The sequence below is a fragment of the Lonchura striata genome, chromosome 4 (assembly GCF_050655825.1).
Source record: "Lonchura striata isolate lonStrDom1 chromosome 4, ASM5065582v1, whole genome shotgun sequence".
Lineage (NCBI taxonomy): Eukaryota > Metazoa > Chordata > Aves > Passeriformes > Estrildidae > Lonchura > Lonchura striata.
In genome coordinates, this window is record NC_140706.1 from 74247286 (window position 1) to 74263871 (window position 16586).

Genomic DNA, 16586 nt, shown 5'->3' on the forward strand with positions numbered 1-16586 from the left:
CAAGGCCAGCTTTAATAAAGATGTTCCTTTCACAGAGGTTTTAGAAGAAAGTGCCATAGAAATATGAAAGCTTTCTTCTAATAGTTAAAAAAAACTCTAGAAAGTAGCCATGAATTGCTTCCCCCAGCACCACCTCCCTTGCTCTAAGAAATTCACCTGTTCCCTGAGAAACTTTGTAGTTGGAGGCCCATTTACAGGAATAGTTCCAGCCAGTCCTAATGATCATTCAGAAGAGCAGATGTAATAATGGTTTCCAGAGGGAGATGTGTTTGGGCTCCTAAACTTGCAGATGGATAGTGCTTTAAGAAAAGCAGGAATCTGCTCTCCTAACATGTTGTCTGAGGATGGAGAAAACCACGTGAGCTCTAATTTGCACTGCCAAAGCAAAAGTCATGGCAATGAGGGTGAAATAGCACTATTTTAGGAAATGCTGATTTCCATACCATTGTAGAAAGAGAAAATGGATACAAAGGATTCATGTCAGTAGTGGCTGGTTTCCTTTTCCCTTTTTGAGGCAGAGAAAGATCAAAACCCCTGAGGGAGGCCAAAACCCCTGAAGGAGGCCAAAAGCAGATTTCAGCCGTTTTGATGTTTCTCATCATGGCTGGAGGAGAGAGGAGGAGCTGCAGAGATCCAGGACTGTCTTTCTGCTGTGTTTGCTCTTAGGGCAGCTTAGCTGAGAGGCTTTGGTGTGGCATTTCCATCTGAGCAGGATAAAATATGTGTTTTGGGGATGGTAGGACTGTCCCAGAGCTGCATGTGCCATGATGGTGCATCTTCACTTGACCTTGCTGGGGACAGGGCAAGACATAGAATCATAGAAGGTTTTGGGTTGGAAAGGACCTTCTAAAGGTCAATTAGTCCAACCCCCTGCCATGGGCAAGGATGCCTTTCACCAGACTAGGATGCTCAAATCCCTATCCAGTGTGGCCTTGAACACTTACAGGGTAAAATTCATCTGAGCAACCTGTGCCAGTGTCTCACCATCCTAGTAGTGAAGAATTTCTTCCCAATATTTGACATAACTTCCTCATGACATTCCTCTATGTTCTATCACTACATGCCCCTGTAAAAAGTCCCTCTGTGGTTCTCTTGTAGCTCCCTTCAGGTACTGGTGGACACTCTAAGGTCTCCCCAGAACCTTTCCAGGCTGAACAGACTCAGCCTGTCTTCAGAGGTCAGGTGTCCCATCCCTCTGACATTTCTGTGTCCCTCCTCTGGAGCTTCTTCCACCGGTCCATGACCTTACTGTCCTCAGGAGCTCAGAGCTGGATGCATTACTCCAGCAAAGTGCCACTTTGCAGGCTGGCAGGTGACTTCTGTGGCACCCCAGCACTGGCCCCATCAGCGTGTCAGCCTGGCACAGGATCACTGGGTCTGTGTTTTGTTGTGGGTCTGTTGCTGTTTCTTTGTTGAGGCAGAAATTCTTCCCATGAAACATCTGACTGCTGAGCTCTGTGTCCCAGCTGGCAAAAGAAAGTCAGCCTCTTATTACCCAGCAATGAACTGTGTTAACAGCTTGTTAGGGTTGAAAAACAACCAGATAATTGTACATCCACAGTTTTCCCTTGCTCTATTAGTTGTTGTGTCATGGCATGAAATGAGACACTCTGTCCTTGAAGGATCTTGGGCTAGTATTTTTTCACATGCATACAAATGTGCCAGAAAATTACTCTGTCATAGTTTACATAAGTCTGAGTGGGTTGGAATCTACTACCAAAGCCTATGTGCCTTATGCAGCTTTAAGTTGCCCTAGGATGTGGCAAGCACATTTCTCTCCCTCTCAGGATTTTTCATAGAGGAGCACAGAGAGAAATGAAAGAGAAAATTTCTATTTCTGCTCCTTGTTTTTCCTATTTGGAATGTGTTTGGAGAATTGTTTACCTGGGGTGATTGCTGGGTTGGATTCTGGTGAGGATTGTTTGAGCCTGGTGGTCAATCCAACCCACCTGGGGCTGGACTGGACTCTCAACAGAGGATTTTGAGTTGAGTGAGAGAGTCAGAGAAAGTAGTATGTAGTTTTAGTATCCTCCTTTTATATAGTATATTATTATAGCACAGTTATAATAAAGAAATCATTCAGGCCTTCTGAATTGAGTCAGACATCAGCATTTCTTCCCATTGGGTTCGCCTGCATTTACAATACTAGGATATCAGAAATGTTTTTTGTGGGGATTGGAGACAGGACAAACGAACTGAGGGAGGACCAGAAGCCTTGTGGAAAGGCACTGGAGTCCAGGCAGGGTGCCCAAATTGTGTCTGAAATGGAACCGCATACTCGGCTTTTGTCAACTGAACCCCATCCTAGGTGCACACACAAACAATACACTATAGGCACAAACATTATTGTAAGCTTATGTCAGTTCTGATGCAAAACAACAGCAATTATTTTCTGATTAAAGTACCGAGACACCAAGGGAATTTGCCACAGGTAAAATCACTACAAGGCACAGTCCTGACCGCAGTTTATTTCAGCAGCCCAAGCTGCTTCTCGTTGTGGACTGCAAAGCTCTTATTTCCCAAAGTACCCAAAATGAGTCGGAACATGTTTGCCTGTGATGCAACAAGGCGCAGTTCATTGCAGGAAGCTTGGGAAGCGCTCGGCTCGTGCGCTGCTGACCCAGCAGGGGTGGGTCGCTCCGAAGGGAAGGGGAGAGGAGGACAATCCCTGTGTGGGAACCACCTTCAGAACAAAACCTGCAGCTTCAAAGCAGGGGGAAAAAACCCAAAAAAAACAACAAACCAACACAGACCAACCCCCTGTAACACTTCTAAAATGTTATAATGAATGGAGCGAAAATAACGTGCCCATTTACATTTCTTTGTTCTTATTTGCAGTTTGACTTAATGTCAGGAGATTGCCAAAGTTTCAGCATCAGCATCTGCGCTCACCGGCTTCAACAAGACTCAGAAGAAAGAAAAGAAAGAAAAAAGCAGTTTATCTTTTGTAAATTACCTGTGTCATGTGCAGCTTACATACAGGGGTGTTTATGTATGCAATAGAGAGTCACTTTTAAGCAGAGCTGCAGCTTGAGATGTGTTTTCCAAATTGGAGACCTGGTTTTGGGCCCAAAATTGCTGAATACTTCAGTGCTAATGCTCTATGTCTTATGCAGCACCAAACCCCTCATTAATGTGGTATCAAAAGAATGAAAGTGTGTCCTCCCCACTAGCTTTTACTACTTTAATAGACATTTACTATAGTTTTAAATAATATTTGTAGCAGCAGAGATCAGCAAAATTCCCATGGTACAGAACCCTTTTAATTTTGGTCTATAACCAACTTCTGTAAGAGTGTTTTTACCAGAACTTCCAAATTTCTTTTAAACACAATATTTGAGGTTTAGATTACATTATTAGCAGTCAAACATTTTTTATTTGTACTATTTATTATATCAAACAGACAGAGAAGTGTTTTTAACATCCAGCTGTGCTTCAATTCAGTCTTGATTCGATTAAGGGGATCTGTTGCAGTGTAGAACCATTAGCTAAGAACTTTTTAAAAAAGTGTTCTTCAGGTAGTCTAAGCTACTAAATTCAGATAGTCTTTATAAAAGAGCTGCATTTTATTCCTTTTGTATGATATTCTACCATAAATTAAGATGAAACCTCTTGGTCTGCAGCTCCTTTTCTTAATAGTTCTTCATGTTTGAAAAACATCAACTCATTTTTATTTATATACGGACATTTATATTCATTTTAACTAGTGAGGACTTAACATCATGCGTTGCAAAAGTATAATGAAAAAATATATTCTTGACCACCACGTCATTTTGCTTTGAATTTCAGGGTCATTTTCTTTATATATTATTATATGAATCATCTCCATTTACAATCATAATAAAATGCTTTCTGGTGTTCTCAGTCTCAAAAATTTATGAAAATAAAAAAAACATGATGCAGGCACAAAAACACAGGTTTCTGAAATTGGAACATCCTGTACCATTACTTGAGATAAAGTTCTTAGTTAAAATTTAAAATATTGCTCAATTTTTTTTCTGAGGAATTTATTTTGGGATTTTACTGTTAACTACACTTGAACTAAACCTATTCCTGTGAACAACAATATTTTAAGTATTTTAAAATGCTCCAACTTTAAATAAATTGATGACCAGTGAGATCATCCCTAGACATTCAATAGCAATGGTGTTACAGGCGTGTCACTGAGAGTGATAATGATATCATCATACTAACAAGCAAAGTATATTCTGCATGACTCACTGCTGCTTTTTTATAGAAGTTTTAGCTTCAGAAATGAGGATGTGAGTTGACTGGGTTGGTGGATGAGCACAGAAAACAGAGAGACAGAAATATTTTTAAAAATCCATTTAATTTCTAATTTTATTTTTTCCTAAGTTTCAAGATGCTGCATGAAATCCAGAATTGGCACAAACTGAACAAGTAACACAGTAATTTTTCTTCAGCTCTTCTATGGAAGTAAGTTTTAAGACATGTTCATGGATGGCAGTTTTACTCAAGAACCTGACAAAGGGAATCTGGTAAAGCAGTTGCTTAAGAAGGATTTATATGTTTATAAATATGTTTATAAATATGTTTATATGTTGCAGTAAATGCTTCCCAGCTTTCATATTCTAATTAATACTTCAAACTGCTGCTTGAAAAGCAGTAGGTCATTATTACATTGAGACATGGTTTTAGTTTGTTTTCTTTCTGGTGCCATCTCTTCCAACTCTACAGGGATATATATATATACACACACATATTATATATGCATGAAACATTTCCCTTTAATTTAGGCATATATATATTATATATGTATGAAATATTTATTTTAATGTGTTGGTTACAATCATCATGCAAATGATTGTGCTTATTGCAGGACACAGTTCACTGAACTGGAAAGAGAGGTGATTTTGTCCTTTGGAGCTGCTCTTGGTTTATTAGCTCACGATGCAGAGTGTGCAGGCACCCTGTGTGGCTTTATGGAGTGGGAAAAGAGCAAACAAGACAGACTATTTGGGCAACAGCAGAATTTGAAGAATCTACACAGGCCTGTCCTCCTTTGCCCTGGGTTAATATCGAATGCATTCGACAGCAATGCAGAATAGGCTTGGGTGTGCACCTCTGATTATGTGGCTCAAAACACTGCTTTTATTTATTTTAATCCTATGTATTAGCCTGAATGCCTCATGTGGGCTACCAGATCACTGCAAGTGCACTGAATTCATCGTGCAGCTCTTCTGCTACAGGGAGAGCTGACAGACAGGATTTCCCCCCATCTTCTCCCACAGAAACTCTGAGCAATAATCTTGTACTTGCCTTGGTAATGGTGTGTGATTTTTCCCAGACACTTAAGCTGCTATAAATCAAGCACATGTGTGTCAGAGGAAGACATAACCCTTTATTTATGAATGTGTTGGAAGAACTGTCAGAAAGGGATATTGATTCTGGTTTTATACAGGGAACTAGTGAGAATAACCAATCAATGTAACATAGGGACAACTTACCATTGTTATTGAATATTTAGGTTGTAGGGAAGTGTTGCGAATGTATTCACTGCAAAAGCTGAAGTTTTCTCCTCTTTTGTATTAACATATACAAAACTGGTAAAAACATGAAAAAAGAAACATCTGCTATCGTAATTCATGATTAATAGTAGCCTCTATCTTCAGTCATGAGTATTCCATGTGCATAGTGAAACTTGGTAGAGTTTGTCATTAGAAATAATCTGGAAACCAAAATAACTTCAGAAAAGGAAAATGCCAATACCTTTGTGTGTAAAGAAAATGTGATAGCCATCAAAGAGACAAAAAAGATGTAAAAGGGGAATAGGTCGTGTAGGAAGTTTACCTTTGATTAGCTCAGCAGGAAGGGTGCAAGAGAAACGTGCAAATGTTGAACAAGTCAGCTACCACTGCTGAGCTAGGGAAAGCCTTGGCTGCTTCTCTTGGCTTTGGATGTCTGAGGTTTGCCCTGGGATATCCTTGAGCAATGGTCAAGGAACTGGCCAGAACCAAACCAAGTTCATCCATGTAACTCTAGGGAGCACTGCAGTGCTGGAAATCTGATAAAGGAGAACCTAAAGATGAGGTTCTGGCAGTCCAGACTTATTTGAGAGTACATGAATCTTTAAACAAGAACAGCAGTCATTAAAATTAAAACTTTATTAAAAATAAAGTCCTAAACTGAGCTATAACATTTTGCTGCTTTGCATTTCCCTGTTCTCTTAAAATAATATGCTGTGATGTTTATTACAACAGTATTCTGCTTTTTTATTCCGTTCTTTGCACCACTAGCTCTAAACTAGTACTGGCAGGAGGAAGAATGGGGAATGGGAAGTGCTCAGGTGCAATTTTCAAAGTTGATGGAGAGGTTTGTTGCTTTATTGTATTCAAATTTATTTTCAGACTTCTTAAAGGTGGCCTTAAAAATATTTTTGGTTTGCTAATCTAGAAATATACTGCTACTAAACTTCAAGGTAAAATACCAGGCATTATATATGTAATTCCTAATATGTATTGTACTCAGTCAGGCCCAGTTGTCCACAAATGCTGTGACAAAAATTAAGGGGAAAAAATTAGTAAGTGCTACTGCCACTATTTACTGAAACAATACAAAACATAATTCCGTGACTTGATTTACCTCTTTTTCACATCTGAGTTTTGATTCTATATATGCTCTTTTTCTTTTGAATTTGACAAATAAACACATTCCAAATACTTTGTGCAAACTATTTCATATTCCCTTAGGTCTGATCAGGGTGGCTTAGTGACCCATGACTGGCTTTATTTCAATCTTAGAACCATAGAATACTGTGTGCAAAGAACACCTCAAGGATTATCTGGTCCAACACTTTCTTTTCTTTTTCTTTTCTTTTCTTTCTTTTCTTTTCTTTTCTTTTCTTTTCTTTTCTTTTCTTTTCTTTTCTTTTCTTTTCTTTTCTTTTCTTTTCTTTCCTTTCCTTTCCTTTCCTTTCCTTTCCTTTCCTTTCCTTTCCTTTCCTTTCCTTTCCTTTCCTTTCCTTTCCTTTCCTTTCCTTTCCTTTCCTTTCCTTTCCTTTCCTTTCCTTTCCTTTCCTTTCCTTTCCTTTCCTTTCCTTTCCTTTCCTTTCCTTTCCTTTCCTTTCCTTTCCTTTCCTTTCCTTTCCTTTCCTTTCCTTTCCTTTCCTTTCCTTTCCTTTCCTTTTCCCTTTCCTTTCCCTTTCCTTTTCCTTTCCCTTTCCCTTTCCCTTTCCCTTTCCTTTCCCTTTCCTGTCCTGTCCTGTCCTGTCCTGTCCTTCTTTCCTGTCCTTCCTGATATAATTTATATATTTCTATTCCAGTTTACAATTTGACATTAAGGGAGTAGAGCACCCACAGACTTGCTGGCAAGTTTTTTCTGGAGGGATGAGGAGTTCCAGAGGGCAGAGCCAAAAGTGGCTCTGAAGGATGGTCTGGGGTGCTGCAAGGCTCTTAAGGGCTTGGGAGAGAAATGTTATATTCAGTCTGACCCTGCAAACTTGGATTGAGCCCTTTGGGCTGCCCTCTGCTGCCTTGGACTGCTGGAACCTTGAATGGGCAACAAGAGCCTTGGGGAAAGGCATATTTTTATTTCTCAATACATTTTTCACTCCATTCACTGGTGGAGGGAGGTTTCTGCTGTAAAACCTGCTTTTCTCCCAGCAGCAAGGAAGGCAAAGTCATCAGCCAGGCTCACTCTCTGTTTCAGAAGAGAAACTCAACTTATTGCCACAGACCAGTATCACTGAGGTAAAGATGAGTCTGGGGAATCCAGATAAATCTGTTCAATCCTAACTGGAATTTCAGCTCAGGCTACGGGGATATGAACTGTCAAACGCAATGGATCAGGCCTGTCACTTCTTCCATCAAAACCAAAAATAAAACACAATTCTTGTCCCATTATTTAGTTTCAAACTCTTTCTCACAGTGTGAAGAAAAATCAGAAAGCAAAGGTTTTATTATAATACATTTGAGGTGTAACTGATTGAGTAAACAATGTATTTGACTTCTTTGTCACAAAATAGCAAAAACATAAATCTAATGAACTTCTTAAAAATTGTATTTGTTGAAAGGATGAAAGTATGTAATTAGAAATTGATTGGTGTAGCAATGAGATTAATCTGAGGGTTTAAAATGCTATGGTTAAAAATTAGTTTTTAGGCTATCCAGTCATCACAAAATAAGAGAAAATTATTCACACAGTCTCAGTTTGCAACAGCAGTCCTTTGATGGCCAGGATGGAAATAAAACATGTAAAGTCCAATGAGTTAACAGCAATCAAAGTCCAGCACTTCCCATGAAGCCTTCTGCTGGAATAATAATTGTAAATATAAACAAAAGATGTGAAATGGCCCATTACCTGTTGTATCTTCTGCTGGACCATTATTCTCAGTTCTCTGGTCTCTCTAGTATCTCTGTGCCTCAAGAATTCAGAAATAACCTCATAGATCTAGTTCTGTATTCTTGCCAATGGAAGAAATTACTAGATTATTACAGAGATTGCATTTTATTTTGCATGTTTAAGGAAAAAAAATTGTTACTTTTTAAGTGATGTATGATTTTTAATACTTGTTTTGATTACAGTTTCTTGAATGAGAGACCTTTCTTACTCTTTCTTTTAAGAGAGATTTGGAGGGAAAATATTATGTCTTTTTAAAAGAGAATGAAGTCAACTTCTTTGGGTTAGAGGTAATTTCATTTGTCTTTTCACTGTCAAAAAGGTCATTAAAAAAGCCAACAGGGGAAAAAAATCCTTAATTATCTTAAATGTGAAAATGTTCTCATATTTTGTTTGAAAAATATGGGGTGATAAATCTAGATTCTCTGTGAGACCCAGAGTAAATTGGATTTTATTGTAAAAGCAATGGATTTTTTTTGTTCTTTCTGCCTTGGAGAGGATGAGTATGTCAGTAGATCTTTTTGACCTGTCAAAGCTGATTATTACATTCAAATTCTGCATAAACACGTGCAAGTTAAGAAGAAATATTAAATTAGATACCTGAAGAAAACTGATGCAGGAGAAGGGGTTGAGCTTTATATTTAGCACCTAACATTTGTGAGTCTTCATGCTTGATGAACTTACATGAGGTTTTGAAATGTAGCAAATCTCTTCCCAAAATTAAGTTATGCTTTTATAAATGTCATTCTAGCAAGGAGCACAAGCAGCTAACATAATTTATTTTCCATATTTCACCACAGGAGAAGATTTTTCTTCATTGAATTTTTATCTGTGCTAAAGAGCTTTCTCTTTTAAGTGACTCAGTACCCCAGTTTTATTGTGCAGATAAAGGAGTTTGGTTTGTGCAGCAAAAGCATTATTCATTTTATTTTAGAGGTAATTTTAAAATATGGACTGTATATTAATATAGCCTATTCATTCTAAGTGACACATAAAGCAGGCTTATCTTGACTTGGCTTTTCAATGGTGCAACATTGTTATATTATTTCTTCATTGTTATACCAGCAGCATACTGGACCCATTTTCTTTACATCATCTGATATATATTCTTTTTTTTTTTTCTCCCTCTTCCTAATTCATTGTTTAATGTTAAATAATGTGTTCTGGTATTTTCTCCCCAGATCTTTCATGCATTATTTCTCACTTTCAAAAGGTTATACGGCCTGATTATTTTAATTTATTTCTCGCGTGCTAAATATGGATCGGTCCTGAACTTTAGGCTGCTAAAATTTTGGACTAGAACTTTGCATTTAAAAGAAAGTAGGTAGGGAGTGACACTAAGTAGTTGAGACACTCACTTAAAATAAGTTAGATTAATGGAAAATTAGAGTTTTCTGAATAGAAATGAGCAGAAATAGAAGGGTATTACAGAGATTTGTAACCCATATATGTTCTAATACTTTTTCAAATAGTAGAATGTAATATGTAGGGAATTCATTGAATGCTATTAAAAAAAAGTCTTTCATCATCTTATTTGCTCATCTAATTAAAATTAAATTGCTGTGGGATATCTGAGGATTCAATAGAAATGCAAAAATGAAATCAGAACTGCAAGAGAAATTAAGATCAATCATGTGTTCCTCCTACCACAGAAATTATGTGCTATATGTGATCACTAGTCAACAGCCTAATAAACTTCACTTACTTCTTTATAACACTGGAATTTTATTAGAATGTGTAATATATCTTGAGATATGTAAGGTATGTTTAATTGTACTCAGTCACACCTTTTAATGAGATGGAAGTTCGTAGCCATCCATTTTTATTTGTTATTAAAGTGGTAGGACTGCTGAATTAATGGAGGTTAATAAAAAATCCCTAATGCCTTAGTCAAACTTTGCCAGTGCTGGAGATGAAGAATTGATTTAAGTTGTGTTTGCTATAGACACAGATAAACTCCTTAAAGGGCACATTTTCATATTCCTACCTATGAATAAATTATTGTAAGGAGAACAAATGATGCAGACTGTTATCTCTGCTGGGCTCTGTGATCATGTGGGACATAATGAGCCCTTCCTCATGCAGCCTGTACACCCAGGCATCACAGCAGACACAGCAGGAATTTGGGACTCAGTCTCTGATGTGCTGGAATTGTGACGCTCTTACTTCGAGGCCTCCTCTAACCACGTATAAGATTCACTAAACAGCATTAAATTCAATTTGGGATCACCTTTAATATTTTTTTTAGGCCATATTTTTAATTTCCTATCAGTACACTTTTATTAACAAGCTTTGAATGCTTTGGGTGATAGATTTTCTTGGCTACATGGTTACTTATGTTTTTTTTTTTTTTAAATCAAATGTACTATATGAGAACTTTCAAATGTTCTTTTGTATGTGCTCCTGGGTTGTTGTTTAAGCTCTTTCTGACAACAGAGATTATGTTTTGTGACATAGCATTATACTTTGTAATGAAATATACCAAAATCTCCCGTATCTTGTCAGAAGAAAGGCTCATGTTGCCTAATTTTCATGTTTACCAGAGAACAACCATCAAGAAGAGAAAAATAAATAAAAGGAGGGCATGCTAAAAGTGATCTTTCCTTCTTTTGCAGTCCTTTTCAGGTTCTTTCTAGTCTTTTCCTGAGAAGCCAAGTGTTGCTGCAGTTGATGTACTGTGAGATAGCACAGTAAAAATGTGAGTTTCACATCTGAGCAATGAGGACAGAAGTGCCCTGCAACTTCTGTCAGGGCCCATGGATAAAGGCTTATTCCTGTGAATCCTAAAATGGGGCATTTGCTTAATTTAAACAGCATATGCCTGGTAATCTTTACACAGTCTTGAAAAGAGAGTTAGTGCTAAATAAAGGAAAACTGACAATAATTTACTGTATTTTATTTATTTATATATTTATTTAATAACTGAGTGTTTTAGCTCAGTTCAGTTCTTCAGCAGTATGGTGATACACAAACCTCAGCTCTCACGTTTTGCTTTTCCCTCTCCTACAGCTACCCCCAGCTCCCAAACTCTTCCTCTTTCTCACATCTGAATAGAAATAATTTGAAAGACAGCTTTTAGCAGCCTGTCTGCATGCTGCTGTGAGAGGCAGGGAGGATGGAAGGCATGGTGCTCTAACTGTACCAGTGTGTTTAAATTGAGAGCAGCTGACAAGTAACTCAGGTGCTAAGGTCTGGGAAAGAGATTTCATAAAAGTTATCAAGGTTTATGTCACCTCAGATCAACATATTTTATTGCACCTGCTCTGAACAAGGATGTGTTTTTGCACCCACACTACCATTGTGTCCAAGAGGCACCTGAATACCCCCAGCAGAAGCTATTGGGTGAGAAAGAACATGAAACTGGGCTTGGGGTTTGGCATGCTGGGCTCATCCCCAACCACACCTCTTGGAGCTGAAGGGGCTCATCCATTGGAATGCTGTTCTTTCCCTCTCTACACTCCTGGATGTTTCAGTTTATCCTAGGGGAACGGAGTAGAAAAAACTGGTAACAGGTACAACTGTGGGATTTTGGTTAGTTGTTGTTTAGTTCAGCACAAATAGCTGTGAAGTTACATAGCTGTGAAATGTCCCATTTGGTTACAAAACAGTGAATATCCTGCTACCAGTTGTTGAGCTTGATCTAAGTACATTTATGTTGTTCCTATTAATTTTCTTTATTTCTAGGAGGCAAAGGTGATATTAGCATTTAAATTAAAAAATATTTGTTTTCCTGATTCCTTATTATTTACTGTTCTATGGACTCATTTAAAACTACTAAATTGTTTTTCCTCATTTGGTCTGTAATTTTCTCAACCAAATTTTATTCCATAACATTTGCCCTTTACACACAGACATTGCCCTCAAATGCCGGAGCCTCATCAAAAGCACTTTACAAAGTGGAAATAACTTTGTCATTAGAAAAAGGGGAATTGTGTTTTGAAACAATTCTTAATTTAATCTTCAAGATTATCAGCACCTTTCATCCTTATGTATGTATTTGATTTCTGGCTGGAATCTTCAATTATATTCTCCCAAAAAAAGGTGAACTTTCTAGTGCCTGCCTCAGTGCTGAGTTTGGGTTGCTTACCCAAACTTTGTATAATACCTAGTCTTTAGGTCATGTAACCTTCCAAAGAGCTGCTAAAAATGAAAATATAAAGCACCTTCAAGCAAAGATGATTTAACATTACATGACAATAATCATCTTACCATTAGAAGAATTATTATTGCCTCTGCTTTGAAAGATAGGAAATATGATTCCTTGTTGTTGTTGTTGTACTTTGCTCTCCTGTAACAAAAACTCTATTTTGGACATATTTTAGTCAGCTTTTGGTGCAGAGCCTAATGTTTCCTAGTCAGAACATAAAGATGCAGCTGTTCCATGTCTGGGCTTAAATATGAAGCTCAGCTTGATATATTGCTTTAAACGTGACAAGAAAATTAAGACTCAAAAAGCTTGACATACACAAAAGCTTTAGAATGAGCTGTATAAGAATAAAAATATAATACATCAGTATATCATATGTAGCTAAGTTATCCCTAAAGCTGTCTACACTTTAAAAATACATGGAGTATTCATAACACATCAGGCATCTCTTTGCAAATCTATATGATGCTGTAAACAAGATATTATTCCACATATTTTGGCTAGATTTTCCTCGTACAGAGCCTAATGATTACATGGTAAATTATATAAATGGTTACTACAGGTTACATAATAATTTGCACCACAAAATAATTCTACACCACAAAATGCATTTCAAAGTCATTTTCTTGAACAATGTAGATTAGAGGATCAGAGCTGCTCAGCCAGTCCCAGTCATCTTGTGCTGCACATTCCACATCAAAAACAGGTTGGGGAGTCTTGTGTGGGCTTTTTTCTTTTCAGTTTTGCTTTGAACACTTGAGGTGAAAACCTTGTCCTTTTGAAGTCATCATCAGGAGTTAATCCAGCATGAAAATAGAGTCTACGAAGATTGGATCCCAACAGACCAGGGATTTGTGTCTCCCTCACAAGCCAGTTTCTTCAGCTTTTGTAGATTGAGTATATATAACTTTTCAAAGTGTTTTCTTTCTTTCTTTCTTTCTTTCTTTCTTTCTTTCTTTCTTTCTTTCTTTCTTTCTTTCTTTCTTTCTTTCTTTCTTTCTTTCTTTCTTTCTTTCTTTCTTTCTTTCTTTCTTTCTTTCTTTCTCCCTTTCTCTCTTCCTTCCTTCCTTCCTTCCTTCCTTCCTTCCTTCCTTCCTTCCTTCCTTCCTTCCTTCCTTCCCTTCCCTTCCCTTCCCTTCCCTTCCCTTCCCTTCCCTTCCCTTCCCTTCCCTTCCCTTCCCTTCCCTTCCCTTCCCTTCCCTTCCCTTCCCTTCCCTTCCCTTCCCTTCCCTTCCCTTCCCTTCCCTTCATTAAAAGTTAAATGAAAAAATTCAGTTTTATTTAATTCCACATCTAGTAACAAAAAACAACTTTTACAATATTAATCCCTTGCAGAGGGCAACTGTAGCTCTTCTACCTTTATATTTCACTATTTTTTTGCTATTATTCCTCTTCCTTTGCATTTAAGAATGAAAAGTAAAGGATTTATTTTCCTGACTCATTCTATCAAGGAGTTACCATAAAATTGTTGTCTGCAGTTGTCCCACATTACAGCAGAAAGTTTTTGTCCAATGTCTGGTGAGGAGAAAGCAAAAATCCCCTCCAAATCCAGCCAACTTTCCTGAAGAGTCAATAAGAAAAAATAAACTGCAGTCAAGAATTCCATTGGCACCCCCAGGTTTGATTGAAGCAAGGCACATGATAGCATCCCAAATGCACAGCCATTGTACTCCCAAAATGAAAATTATAGGAGAGAGTAAGGGGTAGGTCAGACAGGAAAAGAGAGAGGAGTAAAACAGAGCCTGCATTACTTGCTGAAGATGCAAAAATCTTTCTGCAGAGAACTTCAGTAAGCTTGTTGCATGGCTGGGAATCCAGCCAAGGAAAAAACAAATTTCTGAGAGTTCACTGACTATAGAAAGATAATTAAAAAATAGAGGATGTGGAAACCATTACAGGAATAAAAATATTGGAGTTTTTTTTTATGTCTTTTGTCATTTTCTTTTTATTTGTCACAAAGCAGGTTGCCTCTATTTCTGAAGCCGTGGTAGAAAAGCACAGAAAGCACAACCATAGCACAGCATTTCTTTGACTGATATTCTTTCTAATATCATGAGAAATCAGGTTTTTCCAATGAAAAATGCCTCAAACTCTTCAAAAGCTTGTGGTTATGGAAATGGAGCCACAAGAGAACAATTTGGACTGAAAATTATGAGAAATTTGTCAGGAAGCACAGATAAATCTTATTGCTGCTGAAGATGCACTTGATATTATCAGTCTTGTAACATCTGTGCTTCTTTTATGTTGAAACCAACTCTTTGCCTCTCTCACTTTTGCAATGTGTTTAATTATTATAGTGAATATTAACTCAGGGTGTTCCTTGTCTTCTCCTATGGCTTATTTTTTCTCCTTGCCATTTCACCTGATTATTGCTGCTTGAGTTCTGTTTCCCATGATGCCAGATCCTTACTGGCTGTCAGTGTTTATTTCTAGAGTAAAACTGACTATGTATTTTATTTACAAGTTTTGACCTTACTGAATAAGTAGTGCCAAATAAAAATGCATTTTTTTATGGAAGAGATCATCAACAGTGACAACATGGATAAGAATTTTTTCCCCCTAAACCCAGATTTTTTTTTTTTTTGGCCTACTTCTGAAAAGAATTCATGTCTGTTTATTAGGCTACTCTACATGATAATAACATTTTTCAGTACCAAAAGCCACATAAAATTCCAAACACAAGTATAACTCTACCACCAAATGAAACAAATGAAAACAACCTAATTTTCACAGAAATTCATATGAGACTTCTGATGAATCTATATTACACTTGTTTATAGGAAAAAACCCAAACAACTGCACACCCTCTCTGTCCCTTTGACTGAAAAAGTCTCAAGGCTTCTATGTGCAAAACAGCAAACGAGATTATTGAAAATGTACCTGTCATATTTACTTTGATAAACATAAAATCTTATTTGAGCAATATATTAATACAGAAAATAATTTTTTTCTATTGCTATTTATTTGTTTGAGTGTTACTAGAATTTTAATACAAATGTTAGGTTTTTCAAGAAAATAAACCATAAAGAGCTTGTGAAAAATCATTACAGTAATGGAAACCATTGTTGTATGTACAGTAAAAATCCATTTTTCTCCATATGTTTTATACATGGATTTTAAGAAATCTTTGTCTAAATTTACTGTGGAGAATCTAGTTTCTACGGCAAAGACCACACTGGCTATATTTATGTAATACTTGGGTATTATTTGTTTTGTAATATAAGTTACTGCAGAGGATTTGTTCTCATTGATTTTTGTTATGTACAATAGTATTTACATTTATAAGAATGGTGAAATATTTCTACAGTCAATTTTCAAACTGTAGACCTAGCCTATTTATCAAAATATTTTCACGTCTTCACAGAACTTATTTTTCACTAAAAAGCAGAGGCATAAATGGACGTTTAAGGGGCAGCTGCTTCCTAAAATTATTGAATAGCAAGAGAAGCCACTCCAACATAGTCACAGAAAGGAGGAACTTTCAGCAACAGGAGCAGCACTTTTGTAAATTTTTTCTTGTCTTTCAGGTCCAAAATGCCTCCATTTCCCCGAATTCCCCACATGGAAATTTGATTTTTCTTGAATACAAATAGTATTATTATTTATATTTTAATTAGTTCCTTTTTTGGTCCCATATTTGTTGTCTTAAACAATTCCGTTGGTCTGCTTCTATTCTCAGTTTTATGCCTTAGCAGTTATCAAAAATAACTCATGAAGAAATATACTCAGGAAATATGACAAAAGGTGAACATCTTTGCTTTTCTTCCTCTGCTTACCTTAGTTGTGTTTGTTTAATACAAGAGATCAGTGGGGTGAAAAAATGCTAAGGCCTACCTATGGCTTCTAAATGTTTAAAACTTTGGTTATTCCTCTCTCCTTCTCTGTCTCTCTCCCCCTCTTTTAAATTTATGGGTAGGCAAATCTCTTAAAAATTAAGTAGAAAATATAGTAGTAACTGTAAGAAAAAGAGGTGGCAAGATATTTATTTTTGGTGGACAAAAAGCCCAAAAAGAACTTTCCATTGTTTCTGTCACACCGTGTTGTGCATGGAAGTGAAGAGTAACAAAAAAATACCCTTTGA

At 36.9% G+C, this 16586-nt stretch overlaps 1 long non-coding RNA gene across 3 annotated transcripts in view; it reads left to right on the forward strand.

Moving 5' to 3' along the window:
- The window catches only part of LOC116183557 (uncharacterized), a 37427-nt gene extending 30747 nt beyond the window's left edge, over window positions 1–6680 (forward strand). For all 3 annotated transcript variants that reach the window (XR_014954984.1, XR_014954982.1, XR_014954983.1), the window contains one exon: window positions 2839–6680. This is a non-coding gene — a long non-coding RNA (uncharacterized LOC116183557). The remainder of the gene's footprint in view (window positions 1–2838) is intronic.
- The last annotated feature ends 9906 nt before the right edge of the window (window positions 6681–16586 follow it).